The sequence below is a fragment of the Chiloscyllium plagiosum genome, unplaced genomic scaffold (assembly GCF_037043375.1).
Source record: "Chiloscyllium plagiosum isolate Xiang-an unplaced genomic scaffold, Cpla_swu_hap1 HiC_scaffold_24, whole genome shotgun sequence".
Taxonomy (NCBI): domain Eukaryota; kingdom Metazoa; phylum Chordata; class Chondrichthyes; order Orectolobiformes; family Hemiscylliidae; genus Chiloscyllium; species Chiloscyllium plagiosum.
The window spans coordinates 48489055-48509923 of NW_028270162.1; the positions used below are offsets into that span (position 1 = coordinate 48489055).

At 44.4% G+C, this 20869-nt stretch overlaps 1 pseudogene across 1 annotated transcript in view; it reads left to right on the forward strand.

Annotated features, from left to right (window-relative positions):
- Positions 1-20869, forward strand: part of LOC122562787 (solute carrier family 2, facilitated glucose transporter member 11-like) — an 86706-nt pseudogene that overhangs the window by 60902 nt on the left and 4935 nt on the right. The window contains exons 7-9 of the transcript XR_015761293.1: positions 756-943; positions 9425-9535; positions 10595-10696. The product of XR_015761293.1 is annotated as a solute carrier family 2, facilitated glucose transporter member 11-like (transcript). The remainder of the gene's footprint in view (positions 1-755; positions 944-9424; positions 9536-10594; positions 10697-20869) is intronic.

The window sequence follows — 20869 nt, forward strand, 5'->3', positions numbered from 1 at the left end:
GACCAGTATGTATTATTCATAAATGTTTACAGTTTTTTTTGTTGAAGAGCCAGAAACAAGAAGAACAGGAAAGTGGGATTATCTGCTCGCTCCTTGTCAGTTAGTACAGACATGAGGGGCCTAATGGTCTTCCTTGTCACAAATTTAGATGATTTTATGAAGGTCCGTTTAACAAGTAGCTGTTGAGGAGCAACCATCTTCATTGATGTGTTTGTTGTATTATAGTGTAAATGACCATTTTATCAAGGCCCATGGAGGCCTCATTTCTAAATGGTGGTGTAATTCCACAGTGACGTTCTCCCATAGTTGAGACCAAGTCTTCCATACATTGATAATTATCAATTACTCGGCCCTCATATGTAGAGGCTGTTAGCTCCAAGTTTGCTTGACTCTAGGTTTACGTACAGCTGGCTTGGAGACACTCAATCTTGGACAGTAGAGACTGATCTCATTATGACTCTACTGGGAAAAGGCTTAAAGAAAAATCTCCGATAATTTAGTTTTAACTAACGTGTTGAAATTGCTCAGCGCTCTGCCTTCTAAATGAACCATTCTGTTTAGGTTCATGCTGCACTCATGAAGATCACATTAAGATTTTGCCAGGAGCACTTTTCAGTAAACCTGTGGTGGCTGATCACTGTCTCGTCTCTTTGACCTTATCTGAAAAACAAACAGTGCCTTAAAGCCGCCTCAGCCCTTAGTGTTTTCCTGCTCTAAATTTGTATCTTCCTTCTTCCTGTCTATCCTACTCTCAGCACTTCAAAGGCTATGGGGCAAGCGCGATTTTAGTCAAGAGCTTGAGGAAATGCAGGCTGAACGGACTGCCATAAGGAATGAACGGGCAAGAAGTGTGTGGGAGCTCTGCACAGATCCCTCTATACGCAGCCAACTCCTTATCAACATGATGATGTCTTTTTTCATACAACTCAGTGGCATCAATGCGGTAAGTATTGCAAGAGAGCTGGTGAAAGAGTCCACAGCTCTGTAGCATATCTCAGTGACTGCTTCAGGACTTACATTAAGGAACCGGCTAAACCTTTCACCCTCAGCGATACTGAAATTCTGAAATTAATGCAGGAGAACAGGCAGTGATTTTCAGATCCATGAGCTTTGCCTGGAAAGTTAACTGTGGTTCTCTCTCTGTGGATGCTGAGTGTTTTCTGATTTCATTTCATAACACCTCATCCCTGACTAATCAACAGCACGATGCTTCCCTTGCTGTCCCAGCCAACCTCTAGACTACATCAGCAAACACAGATTACACAGTCATTTCTATGAAGTGTGGATTCGTTCAACGAGCCGATGTGTTTTTCTGCAAATGTTTTGTCACCTCGCTAGGTAACATCATCAGTGTATCTTTGATAAGGTGTTGGTGGTCTGTCCCACCTGGTATTTATATGTCTCTGTTTGGTTGTACTTCCTGTTCTGTATCTATGTGGTTTGTATAACGGGTCCAGTACAATGTGTCTGTTGATTGAGTTCCGGTTGCAGTACCAAGCTTCAAGGAATTTTCTGGCGTGTCTCTGTGTTGACTGTGCTAGGATGGTTACATGGTCCCTCAGTTGAATTTGTGTCCTTTGTTGTCTGTGCAGTTGGAAGTGAGAGAGAATGCTGGATATGTCTGGCAGTGGCGAGCTGATGTTTGTGCACTCGTATGGTCAGCTTTCTTCCTGTTTGTCCAATGCAGTGTTGCTCACAGTCCTTGCAGGGTATCTTGTAGATAATGTTCGTCCTGGCGGATGTGGGTGTCAGGTCTTTAACCTTTGTGAGGAGCTGGTGGAAGGTGTTTACTGGTTTGTGGGCCACTAAGATTCCCAGAGGTCTGAGTAGTCAGGTGGTTATCTCTGCTATGTCTTTGATGAATGATATGGTCGCTATCGTGTCTGGTCTGTCCCGTAAATACCAGCGGATAGTGCCCTAGGGTTACCCGGTTTGTTTAAATCCTTTGAATAGGTGCCTTCTGGAGTACAGAGTTGCTGAAGCGTGTCCTTCCCTATTTAAATAATGCCCTAATGTAGCTCTGTTTGTGGGCGCTGGGATGGTTGCTGTTATAGTTCAGTATCTGGTCATTATGAGTTTTTAAATTAGATTAGATTCCCTACTGTATGGAAACAGGCCATTTGGGCCCAACAAGTCCATATTGACCCTCCAAAGAGTAACCCACCCAGACCCATTCCCCTACCCTATATTTACCTCTGACTAATGCACCGAACACTATGGGCAATTTAGCATGGCCAATTCACCTAACCTACACATCTTCGGACTGTGGGTGGAAACCGGAGCACCCGGAGGAAACCCACGCAAACACAGGGAGAATGTGCAAACTCCACACAGACAGTTGCCCGAGGCGGGCATCGAACCCGGGACCCTGGCGCTGTGAGGCTGTAGTGCTAACCACTGAGCCACCGTGCAGCCCATTGAGCCACCATGCTGTCCATGTTCTTCCTGTACACACTGGTCTGGAGTTTCCCAGTAGGCGTGCGTTCCTCTAATATGTGCAGGGAAAAGGGAGTCTGCTATTGTTTTCCTCTTCTTTAGTGAGGATGTTATTGATATGGTGGTGTGTTTCTTCCAGATGTGTAAGGTTACTGATGACAAAGGTATCATCTACATATTGGATCCAGAGTTCGGGTTGGTTGTTGGGGAGGGCTTCTGGATTAGTGGTGCTGGAAGAGCACAGCAGTTCAGGCAGCATCCAAAGACAGGCCTGAACTGCTGTGCTCTTCCAGCACCACTAATCCAGAATCTGGTTTCCAGCATCTGCAGTCTTTGTTTTTACCTTGTTGGGGAGGGCTGTCCATTCTAAGCATTGCATTACTGCTATTAGTCCTGATATCCTGATTTGTCCCTATACTTGTCCATTGAATGTAAAGTGAGTTATGAGGCATAGGTCAGGTCATTTTAATATGCTGTTCTTGCTGATGCTGCTCTTGTCCTGGTAACTGCTTCGTCTAATAACATGGCAATGCTATCCTTGACTCAGTCGATGTGAAGGGTGTTGTTACATCAAATTAAATCATTATTTTATCCTCTTCTATTATGGTGTTTCTGATGTAATTAAGGAACTCTTGGGATGAATGAATGGAGTGGTTGGAGAATTCTATTAGGTGTTTTAGTCTCTTTTGCAGCTTCTTGGCTAACTTGTAGCAAGGTTTCCCAGGGACTGATATAATATGTCTGAGGGGTGCTCCTGCTTTGTGAACCCTGGGTAGTCTGTAGTCAGTTCTAATAAACTGCATAATTTGGCTGCCCTATAACTTGATTATAACACTGAGTATAGCAATCATTGCAGGATTCTTGTGAGGCAAAGGTATAGTGCCTAGCTATGAGCAAAGTTTAAAAAAATCACACAACACCAGGTTATAGTCCAACAGGTTTATTTGGAAACATTAGCTTTCGGAGCGCTGCTCCTTCATCGGGTGGTTGTGGTGTAGGACCATAAGACACAGAATTTATAGCAAAAGATTACAGTGTCATGCAAGTAAAATGATACATTTAACAAACCTGGATTATTGTTAAGTTTTTCATCTTTTAGAATGGGTTATAGGTTTCAGTTCATTAATATGTAAATCCAAGAATTTCTTTTAAGTCACATTTTCAAGATAAGTTAAGGTTTATTAAAAAGTGACGTCTCAGCTCACATAATGACTTGAGTCAAGATTAGGATACAGACAGATTCACACCTTTAAGGAAGTGTAATCTTTTGCTATAAATTCTGTGTCTTTACAGTCCTACTCCACAGCTACCTGAGGAAGGAGCGGTGCTCCAAAAGCTAGTGCTTCCAATTAAACCTATTGGACTATAGCCTGGTGTTGTGTGATTTTTAACTTTGTCCACCCCAGTCCAACACCAGCTCCTCCACGTCCTATTTATGAGCCAGGTGGCGTGAGTTCAAGTTGCATCCACATCTCTGAGCAGGTTGATTGGGTGACCTAATTCATTGCCTGCAAACTGCCTTTGAAAGTTCTGAGTTTGCAAAAGGCACTAGATAAAGATAAGTTACTTCCTCACGTTAATCTATATTCTTCTCAGGAGATCATCAACAGGTTGGGCCCCTTTGTCTTGCAAAAGAAAATTTGAGAGGTGACCCAATAGAGGACTTCAGAATTCCAGAAGGTCGAAAGAGTGGATACAGAAGGAATGGTTTTGCCTCTGGGAACAAGCATAGCTAGAGGTTGTCAATAAGTCAGGCACAAAGAAATCCAATCGGGAATTCAGAGGAGAGTGCTGATAATGAATGAATGATTTATTGTCACATGTACCTCGGGAGATATGGAGAACTCATTAGCAGATGCAAGGGTTGAAGCAAATAGGATAGGTGCATTTTCAGGAAAGCTGGACAAACATATGAGAGAGAAGGCAAGAGTGGGTTATGAGGGTGGCTTTAGATGAGAAAATAATGGAGGGGCTTGCATGGAGCACTAACACTGGTTGGGCCGAATGGGCTTTCGCTGAGCTGTATTTCAATATGTTTGAGGCTTTATACCGTTGATCATCCTGGGTTAGTGTGCATGGTCATAGAATCATGCAGCCCGGAAACAGACCCTTTGATCCAGTCTGTCCATGCCGAATGTAATCCCAAACTAAACTAATCCCAACTGCTTGGCCATATCCCTCAGAACCTTTCCTGTTCACGTATTTAATAAATGTCTTTTAAACATTGTAACTGTACTCGCATCCATCACTTCCTCAGGAAGTTCATTCCACACACGAAACCACTCTCTATGTAAAAGAATTGCCTCTCATGGTCTTGTTTAAATCTTTCTCCTCTCACCTTAAAAATAGGCTCCCGAGTCTTGAACTCCTCCACCCTAAGGAAAAGACACCTGCCATTCACCTTATCTATGTGATTTTGTAAACTGTAAAGAGATTTTGTAAACCTCTGTATGGTCACCCCATATCCTCCTATGTTCCAGTGAAAAAAGTCCCAACCTATCCATATGTCTCAAACCCAGGTGTTTGAATGTTTATCAGACAGATGTCAGACCTTTCTGTATGTTTCGTCGACCAATTTTGTAAATGATTTAATACCCCATTTAGGAAGGAGAGAGGAATTTGACGTAGATATATTAAACTTACACAGAGTAACCTCACAAAGTGTGGTTCCCGTGCTTATAACTTGAATAACCTACCTTTAAACATGGTATAACTTGACTGCATTTTACTTTGGAGTCAGGCATAATAAATGCTGCGATTACTGGCACCAACCCACTCACCATCCTGAGGTCGATGAGTCATTCGGGCGGCCTCCCTGATAAAGATTCACCCTCACCACTGCAAGGGCTTTCCATACCTCACTGCGGAACTGTGTGGGAGGTTTACAGTCACTGATATCAGTGATAGTCATGACAGGCATAATATGACGCAGCTAATATAAGACAGCTGATGAATTGTAGTGTTATTTGAATTCGTATTTTCAAATTCACTCTTTATGATTCAGTTGAGAATTGAGTCATATGACAAATGGGTCAATTGGCTTAACATCCAGATCAAGGTACATTTTGAAAGAATGTTATTCTGAAATGGTAGATGTGTGGAAATTCAGCATCAGATTACAACAACAACTTGCAATTATATAGTACCTTTAACACAATAAAGCATCAAATCACTTCAAGGCATATATTGAAACATAATTTGATATCAAGTCATATAGGATGATACTGGGGCTTACTTGGTCAAAGAGGCAGGTCATAAGGAGTGCCTGAAAGAAGAGAAGTGAGGTGTGGAGGTGGAAAGATTTAAGGAGAGAGTTCCAGAGCTGAGGGTTGAGGAAGCTGAAGGCATGTCGACCGATGGAGGAATAATTTTGGGATACCCAAAAGGCCAGAATTTGATGAGTTCAGGTAATGAGCAAGAGGTATTTACAGAGTTAGGAAAGGGCAAGGCTATGAACAAATTTGAAAAAAAGGATGAAAATGATTAAACACACACATTCCAGAAACAAATGTAGGTCAATGAGCACACGTATAAGACCTCTAGTTTAAGGAAGGTAGTCTGTGGGTGACCAGCCAGGAATGCAATGGAATAGTTGAGCTGTGAGGTAACAAAAACCTGGATGAGGGTTTCAACAGTTGTTAAACTAAGACAGATGGGATAGGTGACGATTCGCCATGGCACATTCGCCGCTGATGATTAGCCACTGCCGGTTCACCACCAGCGTTTCTCCATTGGGGTCGTTTGACCTCTGGAGACTATTTGCCACCAGAAATGTATATACGTACTGATTGGTTTCCCTCCCACCTGTTCTTTCATACTTCTCAGTCCCCTTTATTTATACAACAACATAGTACATATTTATAAAAAAGAGGTGAGATAAATATAATTTTATTGGTTTATACATAAAAATGAGTTACAAACACTTGCGGTGGCGAATTGTCCTCAGCGGCCAATGGGCGATGGCGAAGCGTCCTCGGTGGTGAAAGGGCAGTGGCTAATTGGCGGCGGTGAATGGTCCCATCCCACAGGCAATGTGTTAGAATTGGAAATGGCTGGATTTAGTGATGGTGCAGATAGGGGATCAGTAGTTCACCTTGGGGTCAACCATGACAACAAGGTTGTGAATATTTTGGTTCAGCCTCAGAATGTTGTCAGAGAAAGGGATGGAGTTGGTTGCTTGGGATTGGAGGCGTAGACAGTGAGTGGTACGTAATGGAGATAGCTGGATGGAGAGCTGGCAAGAGCTCAGGAATGCCTGCCAAATTGGGAGCCAATTGGGCACTTTACTGGGCAGTGGCAGGCCTAACTCAGGGCTCAAGGACCAGAGATAGAAAACCTTGAGACAATTGAGTTGGTGAGGTAGAGTTGGTTAGAACATAGAACATTACAGCGCAGTACAGGCCCTTTGGCCCTCGATGTTGTGCCGACCTGTGAAATCAATCTGATGCCCATCTAACCGACACTATTCCATTTTCATCCATATGTCTATCCAATGACCATTTAAATGCCCTTAATATTGGCGAGTCTACTACTGTTGTAGGCAGTGGATTCCACACCACTACTACTCTCTGAGTAAAGAAACTGACACCTGGTTGTCATCAGCCGACATGTGAAAACTGATGCTGCCTGGTTGGCCGAGGGACAGCGAGTAGATGTGAAAGAGGGAGCTGAGGTTGGATCCTTGAGAGAACAACGTGAGTAATAGGGTGTAGGTTTGCTCGCTGAGCTGTAGGTTTGATATCCAGACATTTCATTACCTGGCTAGGTAACATCATCGGTGGCGACCTCCAGGTGAAGCGAAGCTGTTGTCTCCTGCTTTCTATTTATATCTTTGTCCTGGATGGGGTTCCTGGGTGATGTCATATACAAAATTCCATGCAAGGACTGCCACAAACACTACATAGGACAAATAGGAAGAAAGTTAGCCAGCAGGATACACGAACACCAGCTAGCCACAAAAAGACACGACCCTCTCTCCCTCGTAGCCCTACACACGGATGAAAAAAACCACTATTTCGACTGGGACAACACATCTATCCTGGGACAGGCTAAGCAAAGACATGCCAGAGAATTCCTAGAGGCCTGGCACTCCAACCACAACACCATAAACAAACACATAGATCTAGATGCCATCTATCAACCCCTCAGAAAATGAACAGGAAATGACATCACCACAAACCCCAGGAACCCCATCCAGGAGAAAGATATAAATAGAAAGCAGGAGACAACAGCTTCGCTTCACTTGGAGGTCGCCACTGATGATGTTACCTAACCAGGTAATGAAACATCTGGATATCAAACCTACAGCTCAGCGAGCAAACCTACACCCTAAACCTCAACCTGAGCTACAAACCTTGCAAAAACATGAGTAATGATTTAGGAATGGACGAACAAGGCATTGCAAGCGATTCTCTGGCTGCAACTCAATAGACAAGAGTGGAACCATGCAGTTGGACAATTGCAGAGGCACATTGGAGAAAGATGGTGTGCTTAATCTCTTTAGAGGCTGAAAGTCAGTCAGAAAGGATGAGGAGGGCAAGTTTACCTTTGTCACAGTCATACAGGATATCATTTGTACCTTTGATGTGAGCCATTCAGTTCTGCAATAGAGCAGGACCCTGGCCAATTGGAGAGATTCTAGGCAAGAAAACCATGGATTTGGGAGGCAGCAAAATATCCAGGGAGGAATAGGAGGTTAGAGATGGAGCTGTCTGGCACAATCAAGAGGGTCAATGATGGCAGATTGGAAGGAAGGACTAACATGGAGACTGAGAAGGGAAGGTACATGCTCAAGACGTTATTGGGAATTGAGGGAGCTGGAGGAGGATTTCATGGATGAGCACGGAGAGGTGATATGGGGAGATAATAGAGAAGTTACAGAAAGCAAACAAAAGGCTAGGGCAGGAGGGGCTTTAAAAGACGTTTGCCTTTTAGTGAGACAGCTGACGTGATGGCGTCAATCTTAGTAACAAAGAAATCCCTGAGCTTCTTCATACTTATTGTTGGAGGTGGATGAGGAACACATGGAGAACGGTTTAAGAAAACAATTTTGAGAGGAAAAGAAGCCAGCGATCTTTTAAAAGGTTACATGATGTAATTATTTAATACAAATAGATTGCCGGTGGCATTGTACATGACTGGCAGCTAAGTATTTCTTTGTTTATGCAAGATGGCAATGGAACTGGGAGAGAGTTTTGAGGAAATAAGTTCACAGCAGCACCTACTGGTAAGACTCTGCACTAACAGCAAACAATCCCTCACCCAGATTTATGTCAACAGTTTCAAAGTTAAATTTTTCTTTGTTCTTCGTTCAGTTCCCCCTCATTTTACTGGGGTAGGGAGTTCGGGGTACTGTGATACTATTTACTAACTTTCTCCATCTCCTCCTCTCAGTCATCTATCACTCCAAGCCCCGAAAGTCTCTGGAGACTATCTGCTGAGTCAAATGCTTTCCTCTTCAAGGTTTTCCATCACTCACTTTGCTACCTTACCCCCCCCCGGCAACAGATGCTGCACCATTCCAATGCCTTCCCTATTTTCTCGGTGCTCTCACAGCCTAACAAACACCCCACCCCCAACCCACCCCGACATGCAGGTCCCTGATTTTCTCTTTTTTAAAAATTACCCCACACCTCCATCTACTGATCTCATTATGACCTGGACATTGTTCCCCTTCTCTGGGAGAATGTTAAGTGTTGTCAGAGAAATATCATCAGTGATCAGGGCAAAAGGAAGCTGAACAAGGAAATGCAGCATACTCAAGACTCTTCATGTAGACCAGTTAATATTTGTACATGAGAAACAAGACTGAGAGAAATCTTCAGGTGACAAGGAGTTGGAAAGCAAGGGGAAATTTGAAGAGTAGATATAGATGTAATTCAGTTCTCAGTTTTCATATGGCATAGAATAACACAGAATTTATAGTAGGGTTGAAAGCCAAAACTTCTACTCTCAACGTTTTATTTTAATACTTTATTTTGTTTTCCAGATCTATTCGTATGCTTTTGAGCTTTTCCAGGCAGCAGGAATTCCTGATGAGAGAATACCTTATGTGTCCATTGGAACAGGACTGATTGAAATGTTTACACTACTGATCTGTGTAGGTACAATGTTTAACTGAGTTATTGGTGTTGGGAAGAATACAGACAGTTGAGGTCTTCATTAGTTTTCTGGAACTGACTTTCTCCACAGTGGGCTCTTCTTAGTGACCTATCCTTTCACAATGACTAGGGCTATTGAAGACTCAGTCCTCTCAATGGCTCAACAGGTCATGGATAATGTTCATTGTATATAAAGAGCTGCTGGTTGCTCAGCGCCACCGAGTTCAGACGAGCTCCTATGGACCAGCATTCTCTGGCAAATAAGCCAGGTAGTCTCCTTAGTTGAGAAAGGATGTACTGGCACTGGAGGGGGTGTGAAGAGGTTCGCTAGGTTGTTTCCAGAATTGAGAGAGTTGGCTTATAAGGAGAGATTGAGTAGACTGGGACTATAATCATTGGAATGTAGAATAATGGTGGGGGGGGGGGGGGGGGGGAGAGAGATCTTATACAAACATATATAACTATGAGGGGAATAGATAAGCTACAAGCAGGGAGGTTGTTTCCAATGGTGGGTGAAACTGGAACTAGGGGGCATAGTCTCAAGATAAGGGGCAGCAGATTTAGGACTGAGTTGAAGAGAAAATTCTTTTCCCAAAGGATTGTGGATTGGTTGAATTCACAGTAAAGCAGTTGAGGCTACCTCGTTGAATGTTTTTAGGGCAAAGACAGATAGATTTTTGAACAGTAAAGGAACTAAGGGTTATGGCGATTGGGCGGGTAAGTGGAGCTGAGCCCATGAAAAGCTCAGCCGTGATCTTATTGAATGGCAGGCTCGAGAGGCCAGATGGCCTACTCCTGCTCCTGGTTCTTATAACAAGAAGAACTGTCAGTTTTAAAGGACTAATGCGGCCTGAAGCTCAGTGACAGACATCCCTATGATGCCCAGTAAGTGGGTCCTCTTAACTAAAGTCCCACATTAGAGACTTGTGGGAATGAGGAGAAATCGGTCTGACCCGTATATTGAATGCCCATTGTTGAATCATCCTAAGTTCCTCTTGAGACCAGTCAAAGGATATCATTGTTACTGAATGTCTTCTTTTGTGTAACGCATTCCTCAGGCATTCTTGGTTGAACGAGCTGGGAGAAAAACACTCTTCTGTGGAGGACTGGGGCTTATGAGTCTGTGGACAGCACTCCTAACAGTTACTTATTCACTGCAGGTAAGCAATGGCTGAGACCAGGAGAAAGCGAACTGTGTTCATTGATAACATTCTCTTAGGTGGAAGAATTATTTAGGTCTGGGTGTGTCACTCTCTCTGTTCGAAAGTTCAGAATGGTCAATATTGGTGAAGAATTCAAAGAATGACAGAACAGACCCAGTCCTTGGAGGACCAAGTTAAAAAGCTTCATATTTGTTCTTTAAGCTGAGGATGGGTTCTGATGGGTATGTTTGCAAAGACTGACATGTGCCCAGAGGTTTCAACTGCAGTTGGGAAAGGATAATTGAGAGGCGGATGAGTTGCAAATTCAGAATTTCAAATCCTTGCATTTTTTCCTTTTGCTTCTGCTGTGTGCTTTGTTCATGAGGTTTAGTCACACAGTTGAAAAATGATTGAAACTTTTATAACTGTATTGAGGAGTCAGAACACCTTGTTGTTGAGCAGAAATTTATATATTTGTTTATGTCTCTTTGAGAGAGTGGATATAAGACTTCGGAATGAACATTGGGAGAGAATTTCAGAGAACATAGAATATTACAGTGCAGTACAGGCTCTTCGGCCCTTGATGTCGTGCCGACCTGCGAAACTAATCTGAAGCCCATCTAGCCCACACTATTCCATTGTCATCCATATGCCTATCCAATGACCATTTAAATGTCCTTAAAGTTGGCGAGTCAACTACTGTTGCAGGCAGGTCGTTCCACACCCCTACTTTCTGAGTAAAGAAACTACCTCTGACATCTGTCCTATATCTATCACCCCTCAATTTAAAGCTATGCCCCCTCATGCTAGCCATCACCATCTGAGGAAAAAGGCTCTCACTGTCCACCCTATCTAACTCTCTGACTATCTTATATATCTAAATTATGTTACCTCTTAAACTTCTTCTCTCTAACAAAAACAGCCTCAAGTCCCTCAGCCTTTCCTCGTAAGACCTTCCCTCCATACCAGGCAACATCCTAGTAAATCTCTTCTGAACCCTTTCCAAAGCTTTACATCCTTCCTACAATGCAGTGACTAGAACTGTACGCAATATTCCCAAGTGCAGCTGCACCAGAGTTATGTACAGCTGCATCATGATCTCATGGTTCCAAAATTCAATCTATCTACTAATAAAAGTGAACACACCGTATGCCTTCTTAACAACCCTATCGATCTGGGTGGCAACTTTCAGGATCTATGTACACGGAACACCAAGAATCTGCTCATCTACACTACCAAGAATCTTACATTAGCCCAGTACTCTTAATTCCTGTTACTCCTTCCAAAGTGAATCACCTCACACTTTTCTGCATTAAACTCCATTTGCCACCTCTCAGCCCACATCTGCAACTTGTCTATGTCTCTCTGTAACCTGCAACATCCTTCATCACTATCCACAACTCTTATCGACCTTGGTGTCATCCGCAACTTTCCAAACACATCCTTCTATGCCCTGACCAGATCATTTATAAAAATAACAAACAGCAGTGTCCCCAAAACAGATCCTTGCGGTACACCACTAATAACTGAGCTCCAGGATGAACATTTCCCATCAACCACCACCTTTCAGCTAGCCAATTTCTGATCCAAACCACTAAATCATCCTCAATCCCATTCCCCCACTCAGGCAACAATCCCTGGACACCGGGCGCAAACAGGGTGAGTTATAGGGGGATGGCACTGGCATCGGGGAATGACCATCATGTCGCCTCTCCAATCCATTAGCAGGGAGCTCTGGATCGGCATTGCAGGGCAACCAATGACTAGCACTGAAAAGCTGCCATAGGGATACCTCATGTACAGGGACAGACACTCGGCTCAGGGATTGGACCAGGCCGTATCTCAGGGCTGCTCACTCGCTGCCCAGTTAGGACCTCCCAGCATCCCTGCCTCACCCATTAGTGTAGTCACACATGGCCAGACAGCTTATCTTGCCGGTCAGGTCTAGGGGGTGGCCATCTTGTAGTGTGCTGTCCATCCCAGCAGCTTACTCATTGTGTGTGCAGCCAGCACGTAGCTGTGGCTCTATGGCCCATGGGCTTAGTCCTCAGTAATTGCACCTGTCAGTCAGTCAGTGGATCCAGACTCGAGGGCAGCCTCCTGTACCAGTCCGGGGCACTGGCTGCAGTCATGGGGTTTGGTCAAGGGCTCTGTCCCTCTGCAGTCCGGGAAGTGGGTCCTGTAGTTCCATAGTAACCAGTTGGTGGGCAGTGGTGATGTATAGTCAGGGGTCGAGGCACTTCTTTTCTGGACTGTCTGGTTAGGTCTTTCAAAGCGATGGACCATATTCCGTCCTCTCTGCCTTTAAAAACTAAGGGGAAAGGAGGGGGAACTGGAGAAGGCTAGCTGCTACCATGGGAAGGAGAGTTGGCAAGTTAATCTTGGAGATTGGGGTCTGCAGGCCCAGAGGGGGGAACAGGGTGAGTTATAGGGGGATGGCAATTATGAAAGGGGTCAATATGGAGCTGTTCAGGGTGGGGGAGATATGGTAAAGCATGGATGGGAAGGGGGTCGTGTAAGTAGGGTTGTTTATCTGTGGTTCAGAACACCCTGACTTCAAGAGGTGTGGGGTGGGGGTTACAGTCTATGACCATACTTGGTCACTTCATAACCCTATGGGTTGGTGGGGAAACTGGGCATGTGCAGACAGATTGGCTGGCGATGTGCCAAGCTTACAGGCTTTACAGGATGGGCTATGCAGAGTGCATTCCAATATTTGGTCTCACAGACACGGTCAGGCTGAGGTGGAAGACACTGACATATGGAATCTCATTGTCACCTTCCTCACGGAGCCATAGAAACCCTGCGGTGCAGATGATTTGGTGCATCAGGGCTGCACTGACCCTCCAAAAAGCATCCCACTCACTGACCCTATCCCTGTTACCCTGCATTTGCCATGGCTAACTCACCAAGCCTGCACACCTCTGGTCACTGGGTAAGTTAGCATGGCCAATCCTCCTGCAGCACATAAAGGATGTTAGGGTTTTGAAAAGGAAAGAACATTGTGGACAGACCTGCGGATCCCATTCCCTGGCCGGCTTAAAGAACTGCCTCCTGTTTGAATTTTACTTTCCTGTCCCAGATATCACAGCAGCACCTTTGGACACAGGGGCTGCAATACACTGGTAATAGTATAGGCTGACATCAACTAGCCACGAAACGACACGACCAGCTATCCTTAGTAGCCACACACGCAGACAACAAGCAACATGAATTTGACTGGGACAACACTACCATTATAGGGCAAGCCAAACAAAGAACAGCCAGGGAATTCCTAGAAGCATGGCACTCATCCACAAACTCCATCAACAAACACATCGACCTGGACCCAATATACCAACCACTACAGCGGACAGCTGAAACTGACAACTGGAAGCGGCAGGGACAGACCACTATAAACACCAGAGGAAACATCAAAGAAGCGCTTTGCAGGAGGCTCCCAAACACTGATGATGTCGCCTAGCCAGGGGACGAAACATTTGCAACAAAAACTTCCAGCTCGGCGAACAGAACCATAACAGTATAGGTGAGGCCAAAGGTGTCTGCCTAGTTCCACTTGCCTCCAGATGCTGCAAGAGGATTCCCCCACAGACCCCCCATCCATGGGACATGAAGTGATGTTTCATATTCAAACAATGACATTTACAGTTCCACAGACAGACAGAACCACCAGGCAAAAGGTGAAAGCAGTGACATTTACAAAAGTGCAAAGTAAATTCCAGTGCACAGTAAACCCTGTCACCAAAGTGTGGTCAGTAAATGTTTTCCTTCCTCCTCTCCCTCCTTCTGTATCTTAGTCATCCCTTCGTTACATAGCAGGGCTGGAGAGAGTCTGCTGACCTGTGGAGACCGCTGGCCCTGGAGGTTTAGTTTGTGACCCCTAGGGGGCGCTTGTGTTTAGACAGGCCAGATATACTGAGAATCTTCTGGTCAGTGGTCATAGAGTCATAGAGATGTATAGCGTGGAAACAGACCCTTCAGTCCAACTCATCCATGCCGACCAGATTTCCCAACCCAATCTAGTTCCACTTGCCAACACCCAGCCCATATCCCTCCAAACCCTTCCTATTCATACACCCATCCAAATGCCTCTTAAATGTTGCAATTGTACCAGCCTCCACCACATCCTCTGGCAGCTCATTCCATACACATACCACCCTCTGCGTGAAAAAATTGCCCCTTAGGTCTCTGTTATATCTTTCCCTTCGCACCCTAAACCTATGCCCTCTAGTTCTGGACAGCCCCACTCCAGGGAAAAGACTTTGTCTATTTACCCTATCCATGCCCCTCATAATTTTATGAACCCCTATGAGGTCACCCCTCCGCCTCTGACGCTCCAGGGAAAACAACCCCAGCCTGTTCAGCCTCTCCCTGTAGCTCAGATCCTCCAACCCTGGCAACTTCCTTGTAAATCTTTCTGAACCCTTTCAAGTTTTACACCAGCAGTGCTTCGTCCAGTGGCACACTGAAGATGTTACCTAGTATGGTGACAAAATGTCTGAAATGAACCTTCCAGCTCAGCGAGCAAACCTACAGTTTGGTTGTTTACCCTTCTGGGAGAGTCCAGAACAAGAGAGCATCAACTTGGAATAAAGATGTCACCCATTTAAGACAGGGTAGAGGAGGAATTTCTCTCAAAGGGCAGTGAATCTGTGGAATCCTTTACCACAGAAGGCATTAAGTATATTCAAGCTAAGATAGATTGGACTTTTAATTAATAAGGGTTGTGGGGAATGAGAAGACCATATCTTTTTATTTTATATTTGATGGTGAACTGAATTGACATAACGATTATTTTACAAAGATCTGAGGTTGGATTTGCCATGTGTTAAAAAAGCAAGTTACTGAGACTCATTTTATTGGTTGTGCTTTTCCTATTGCTTTGCAAGCAATAAGGGAAGAGGTAAGAGGATACAGCATGGCACTGGAGCATGTGTATGAAGTGAGATTCCACTGGTAACATATAGTCGGTTGGTCTCAATGGCCCCAACTGGTCTTGGATGCCAAAGGTCATCCACCTAGCGACAACTGTCTGATTGGTTCCTGAGTAGCTGAACAGCTTGTGGGTGTGAACAATGCAGGCAGAAGCTGGAAGGAGAGGTGGTGTGTGTGTGTCTCTCTCCAGTCAAATATCTGAAACTTTTCAGATAGGTTAAGTCATTCTATATTCTGTTCTCTTTTGTTTGTGTTTCATTCGGGAAATAAAGAAAGCCAGTTATTTTCTCTCCTCAGTTACGTAAGCTGTTGCTTTTAACTGATAAGTCAGAGACTTTGTAATTTGTGAGCCAGTCACCCTGTGCACTAGGGAAAGAACCTGAAGGAAAAGCTCAGAAAGCTTGAGGACTCGGGAAACAAAAGGAACTGCTCCTGAGGATTAGGGCCATTAAACTGCTTCCCCAATATTATGGAGAGGCACCAGGAGAGGTAGTACTGAGTCAGGACTGATATTCATACAAGGTTTCAAGCTGTAAGTTCTCTTCATGATACGGTTTGTCTGAGGGGTTCTGGGCTGTTATGGAATTAATATGACTGAAATTTGGAAATCAACGTAAATGTACTCTCTGCTGAGTTTTTCCAGCAATTTCAGATTTTCTTTCTGATTTCCAGCATCCACAATTCTTTGGATTTTTACTTGTTAAGTGGACTCTCAATGACTCACCTGCTGCTATCTATGTCTTTCCCAGACACTCAGTGTTTGTGAGCTGCGTTTTTGCAACTTTATCAATAAACTACTTCTACTTTCTAGTTTTCTTTGATTAAATTTGGTTTCACTTTTCTCTGAACCGTTTCTCTGGCCCCATGCCAGACAAAGAGCAGTTTCCAGCCCCATTCCAGCCCAGGTCGTGTCCTGTGTCTGAATGTTCTTCACTTGGTTTGGCCAGCTCCATCTACACTCTTCGTCTGGTGGCTTCCATTCTATTGCCACTCTGACAGGTGCAGGTCATGAAGGATGTTCCCTGCCAGTCTCTCTGTACCCTATGTCCCATGGGCATCTCTGATCTATCATTCACAGCATTTCCTCACTGGTGACTCCAACGATGTCCAGGATCTTACAAAAGGTGTGTTGGAGGAAGTCATCCACTTTACCTCTGACCTTTGCTGTTCTCTTCAATGCTGGCAGAGATTGCAGAAGGCACGACAGTAGATCTGTGGAGTCATAGACTCATGGACGTGCTAATGGTGTTGGATGCTCACTCTGCTGCTCGAAGACCAATGTCATTTTGCCAATTCTTGTGTGGACATGGGTCACTCCTGGAGATTTTTATGTCCTGTGTAGGAAAAGTGCTCCATTTCCTCAATGTTCTGTGCTCCGTGGCGATGATAATGTTGTCATTTTTGTCTTCTTTGTAGCAAATTAGCCAGTGGCCACCATTCTGTGGCTCTGTGCTGTGTTAGTAGTATTGATTGTAATTCTTGGCACGCATGACTGACCTCAGCACAGTGTTACCATCTGAGTACACAGCGTTTCACAGATTTGATAATTATTTGCAGCATTGGGGACAGTTGGCCTTTAGTTTTCATTTGGCATCGTAAAAATGAGAGGAGTGGCAGAACTCTCTCAGCCCTGACCACACAATGGGTTACTTCCTTGTCGTAGTCTGCTCTTCAAGAAGACACTGATTCGCAACTTCCTTACCTAATCTCCGTATTTATAAATTCCCTCCCCTGCACCAGCTAGGAGCAAAATCCTGTGAATACCGGCAATCTGAAATAAATACAGGCCAAGGGTAAATACCCAGCAGGTCTGCAGAAAGAAAAACAGATTTAATAGTCTGAGTCCTGGGAGGGGTAGCAGGGAAGGTGATATGTTGCAACTACACTATTTGCAACATTTAAAAGGCATCTGGATGGGTATATGAATAGGAAGGGTTTGGAGGGATATGGGCCGGGTGCTGGCAGGTAGGACTAGATTAGGTTGGGATATCTGGTCGGCATGGATGGGTTAGACCTAAGGGTCTGTTTCCATGCTGTACATCTCTATGACTCTATGGGGAGTATGGACACCAGTAGGATCCATTGCAACTGCAGCTGTAGTATGCATCTGTGGTTCAAAGAGCATTGGCTCGGATTCAGTCTGCTGGAGACTGGGTTTCAGACACTGCACGGCACTGGGGAAGAGGGAACATTAACCAGACACTCTATTCCAGAAGGCAGTTACATCCCATAGGCTAGGATGTTCTGATTTAGTCAGTGGTCAGGGACAGGTGATTGTGTGATTGGAAGTGAGGCAGGTTTGGGGACAGAGAAGGCATAAGTGAGGAAGTCCCATGCATCGAAATGTCCAACAAATCGGGGATTCATCGAGCTTGTATGGATGAGAGTGGCAGCAATGGGAAGACTGAGCAAACTGACTGTGACCCAGTCCAAAGCTGTGCAGGTTAGGTGGGTTGGCCATGCTAAATTGGCCATAGTGTCAAGGGATGTGAAAACTAAGTAGGTTAGCCATGGGAAATGCAGGGTTACAGGGATAGGGTAAGAGGGTGAAGTTGAGTGGGATGCTCTTCAGACAGTCAGTGTGGACTCAATGGGCCAAACAGCCTGTTTCCACACTGTAGGGATTCCATGGTTCGATGTTGCACAGAAATGCATTCAAGTGAAGGCATGTAAATAGAAATGCAATGATCCATAGGGGGCAGTAGAATTAGAGGGGGCAGACACAGTTCTTTGTAACTAAGTGCAAGAGCTAACTTGGGACATGTGCTTGGGAGGAGGAGAACGTGCTGTGGAAAGGGACAGATCCAAATGTCATGGTCCATTTAAGTACCAAAGGAAAATGAAAAGATTCTGACCTCTGGAATATTAGCTGAGCCATAAGCAAGTAAACCAACACAGGGTAAATAGATTAGGAACATGATGGCTGGTTCGAGACTGGTGTGTAAAAAATGATTTTCGATTCATGGGTCACTGGCACCAATACTGTTGAATAAAGGTAGGCATACTGTTTGGAGAGACATCACGTAAATATGGTCAGACCAGTGTTCTTATGAGTTGCATAACAAAGTGTAGTAGAAGGGCTTCAAAGCTAAACAATTGGTGTAATAGTCCAAGTGAGGCAACATGAAGTAGATACAAAGGAAAGGGACTAGGGGACAAGGCAAGTGAGTCTGGTAGCAGGGAGGGCAATGATATTCAGAGGATGGAAGGGAAGGTGCAACATATAAATGTTAGAGTGCACAAGCTGATAAGGCCAGAGCTCACAAAAATAACAAAAGGTCAGAACTCAAGGCTCTCTGTCAGAACGTGTGTAGCATTTGCAACAGACAAATTGGCAGCTCATGTAGAAACTGAGGCACGTGACTTGCTAGCCATTACAGGGACATGAAAGGGTACTTGACATTTTGCAAAGGCAGGAAGCCAGCAAAAGATAGTCTGTCAACTCCCTCTATTCCAGGACTGGCTTTCCTAGCTGCTTGTTGCTCCTCCAATCACAGACTGTGTCACTCCTGTATTCACTGTTGATAGATGCAGTAATAAGCCTATCAGCAGCAAACATGGCAGAGAACCAGCCTGTGATTGGAGGAACAGCTCCTCACCATTTTTTTCCACTCTATTTATGGGGGCAACTTTTCCGATTGGCCAGTGTTAAATGTTCCAGATGATTTGGTGATTTTCAGGAACAGATCCACTTGCAACTCCTATGTATTTTGAGTGTTGTTTTAGGTAGCAGTGATGAGGAGAAAGTGAGAACTACAGATGCTGGAGAGTCAGAGATGAAGAGCATGGCGCAGGAAAAGGCACAGCAGGTCAGGCAGCATCTGAGGGGCAGGAGCGTCAACATTTAGGGCATAAGTGGATCAGCACGGTGGCTTGGTGGTTAGTGCTGCTGCCTCACAGCACCAGGGTCCCAGGTTTGATTCCAGCCTCAAATGACCGTCTGTGTGGAGTTTGCACATTCTCCCCATGTATGCGCGAATTTGCTCTGGTTTCCTCCCACAGTCCAAAGATGTGCAGGTTAGGTGAATTGGCCACACTAAATTGCCCATACTGATATGTGCATGAGTCAGAGGGAAGTGGGTCTGGGTGGGTTACTCTTTGGAGGGTCGGTGTGGAATGGTTGGGCCAAAGGGCCTGTTTCCACATTGTAGGGAATCTAATCTAATCAAATTAGCAGTGATCATGATGTGGTTTAATATTGCATTCAGCTCGATGGAGAGAAATTAGGTCCAAATCAATATTTTGACCTTCAATAAAGACAATTACACGGATGTAAAGACAGCGGTGGCTAGAGTGAACTGGGAAATTAAGTTAAAAGCTAGGTCAGTAGGGATACAATGGCAGACATTTAAGGAGATATTCATAACACCACCAAAGACTCATTCTCAAGTGAGAAAAAATGAGTTTGAGAGATGCACTATATATGACCAATTAAGGAAGATAAGAATCATAACAAATTGAAAGAAAACTCATTAATTCTATGAAAATTACCGGTAGGACAGAAGATTAAACAGAATTTAAAAACCAGCAAAGAATGACTGGAGAAAGGGAGCTAGAAAAATAAGATACTAGAAGTTTCTTAAAGTACTTGTAAAGTGAGCACTGGCCTTCCAGACAGTAAGTCAGAGGAATTGATGACAGGAAATAAAGAAATGGCAGAATTATTGTATAGATATATACAGATAAAAGTCCCTTAAATGCGCCCATTGTATCTGCCTCCAATACCATCCCTGGCAGTATGTTCAGACTCCTACCGCTCTCTGTGTAAAAACCTTGCCCCTCACATCTCCTTTGAACTTGCCTCCTCTCACCTTTAAGCGGATGCTGCCTACTTTCAGACAGTTCGACTCTGGGAAAAAGATTCTGACCGTCAAACCTATCTATTTTATAGACTTCTCTCAGGTCTCCCCTCAGTCGCTGCCACTCCGGAGAAAACAACCCAAGTTTTTCCAGCTTCTCCTTATAGCTCAGGGCTAATGTCCGAAACATCGATCCCCTTGCTCCTCAGATGCTGCCTAACCTGCTGTGCTTTTCCAGTGTCACATTTTTCGACACTTATAGGTCATACCCTGTAATCTGGAATACTGCGTACAGTTTTGGTCTCCTTATTTGAGAATACAACTGCAGTGGGAGCAGTTCAGATAAAGCTCGTTCAAATAATTTCTGGAATGCTGAGGTTATTTTATGAATCCAGTTTGGACAGGTTTGATCCTGTATTTACCAGAGTTAAGGAGAATGAAAAGGGATTTCACTGAA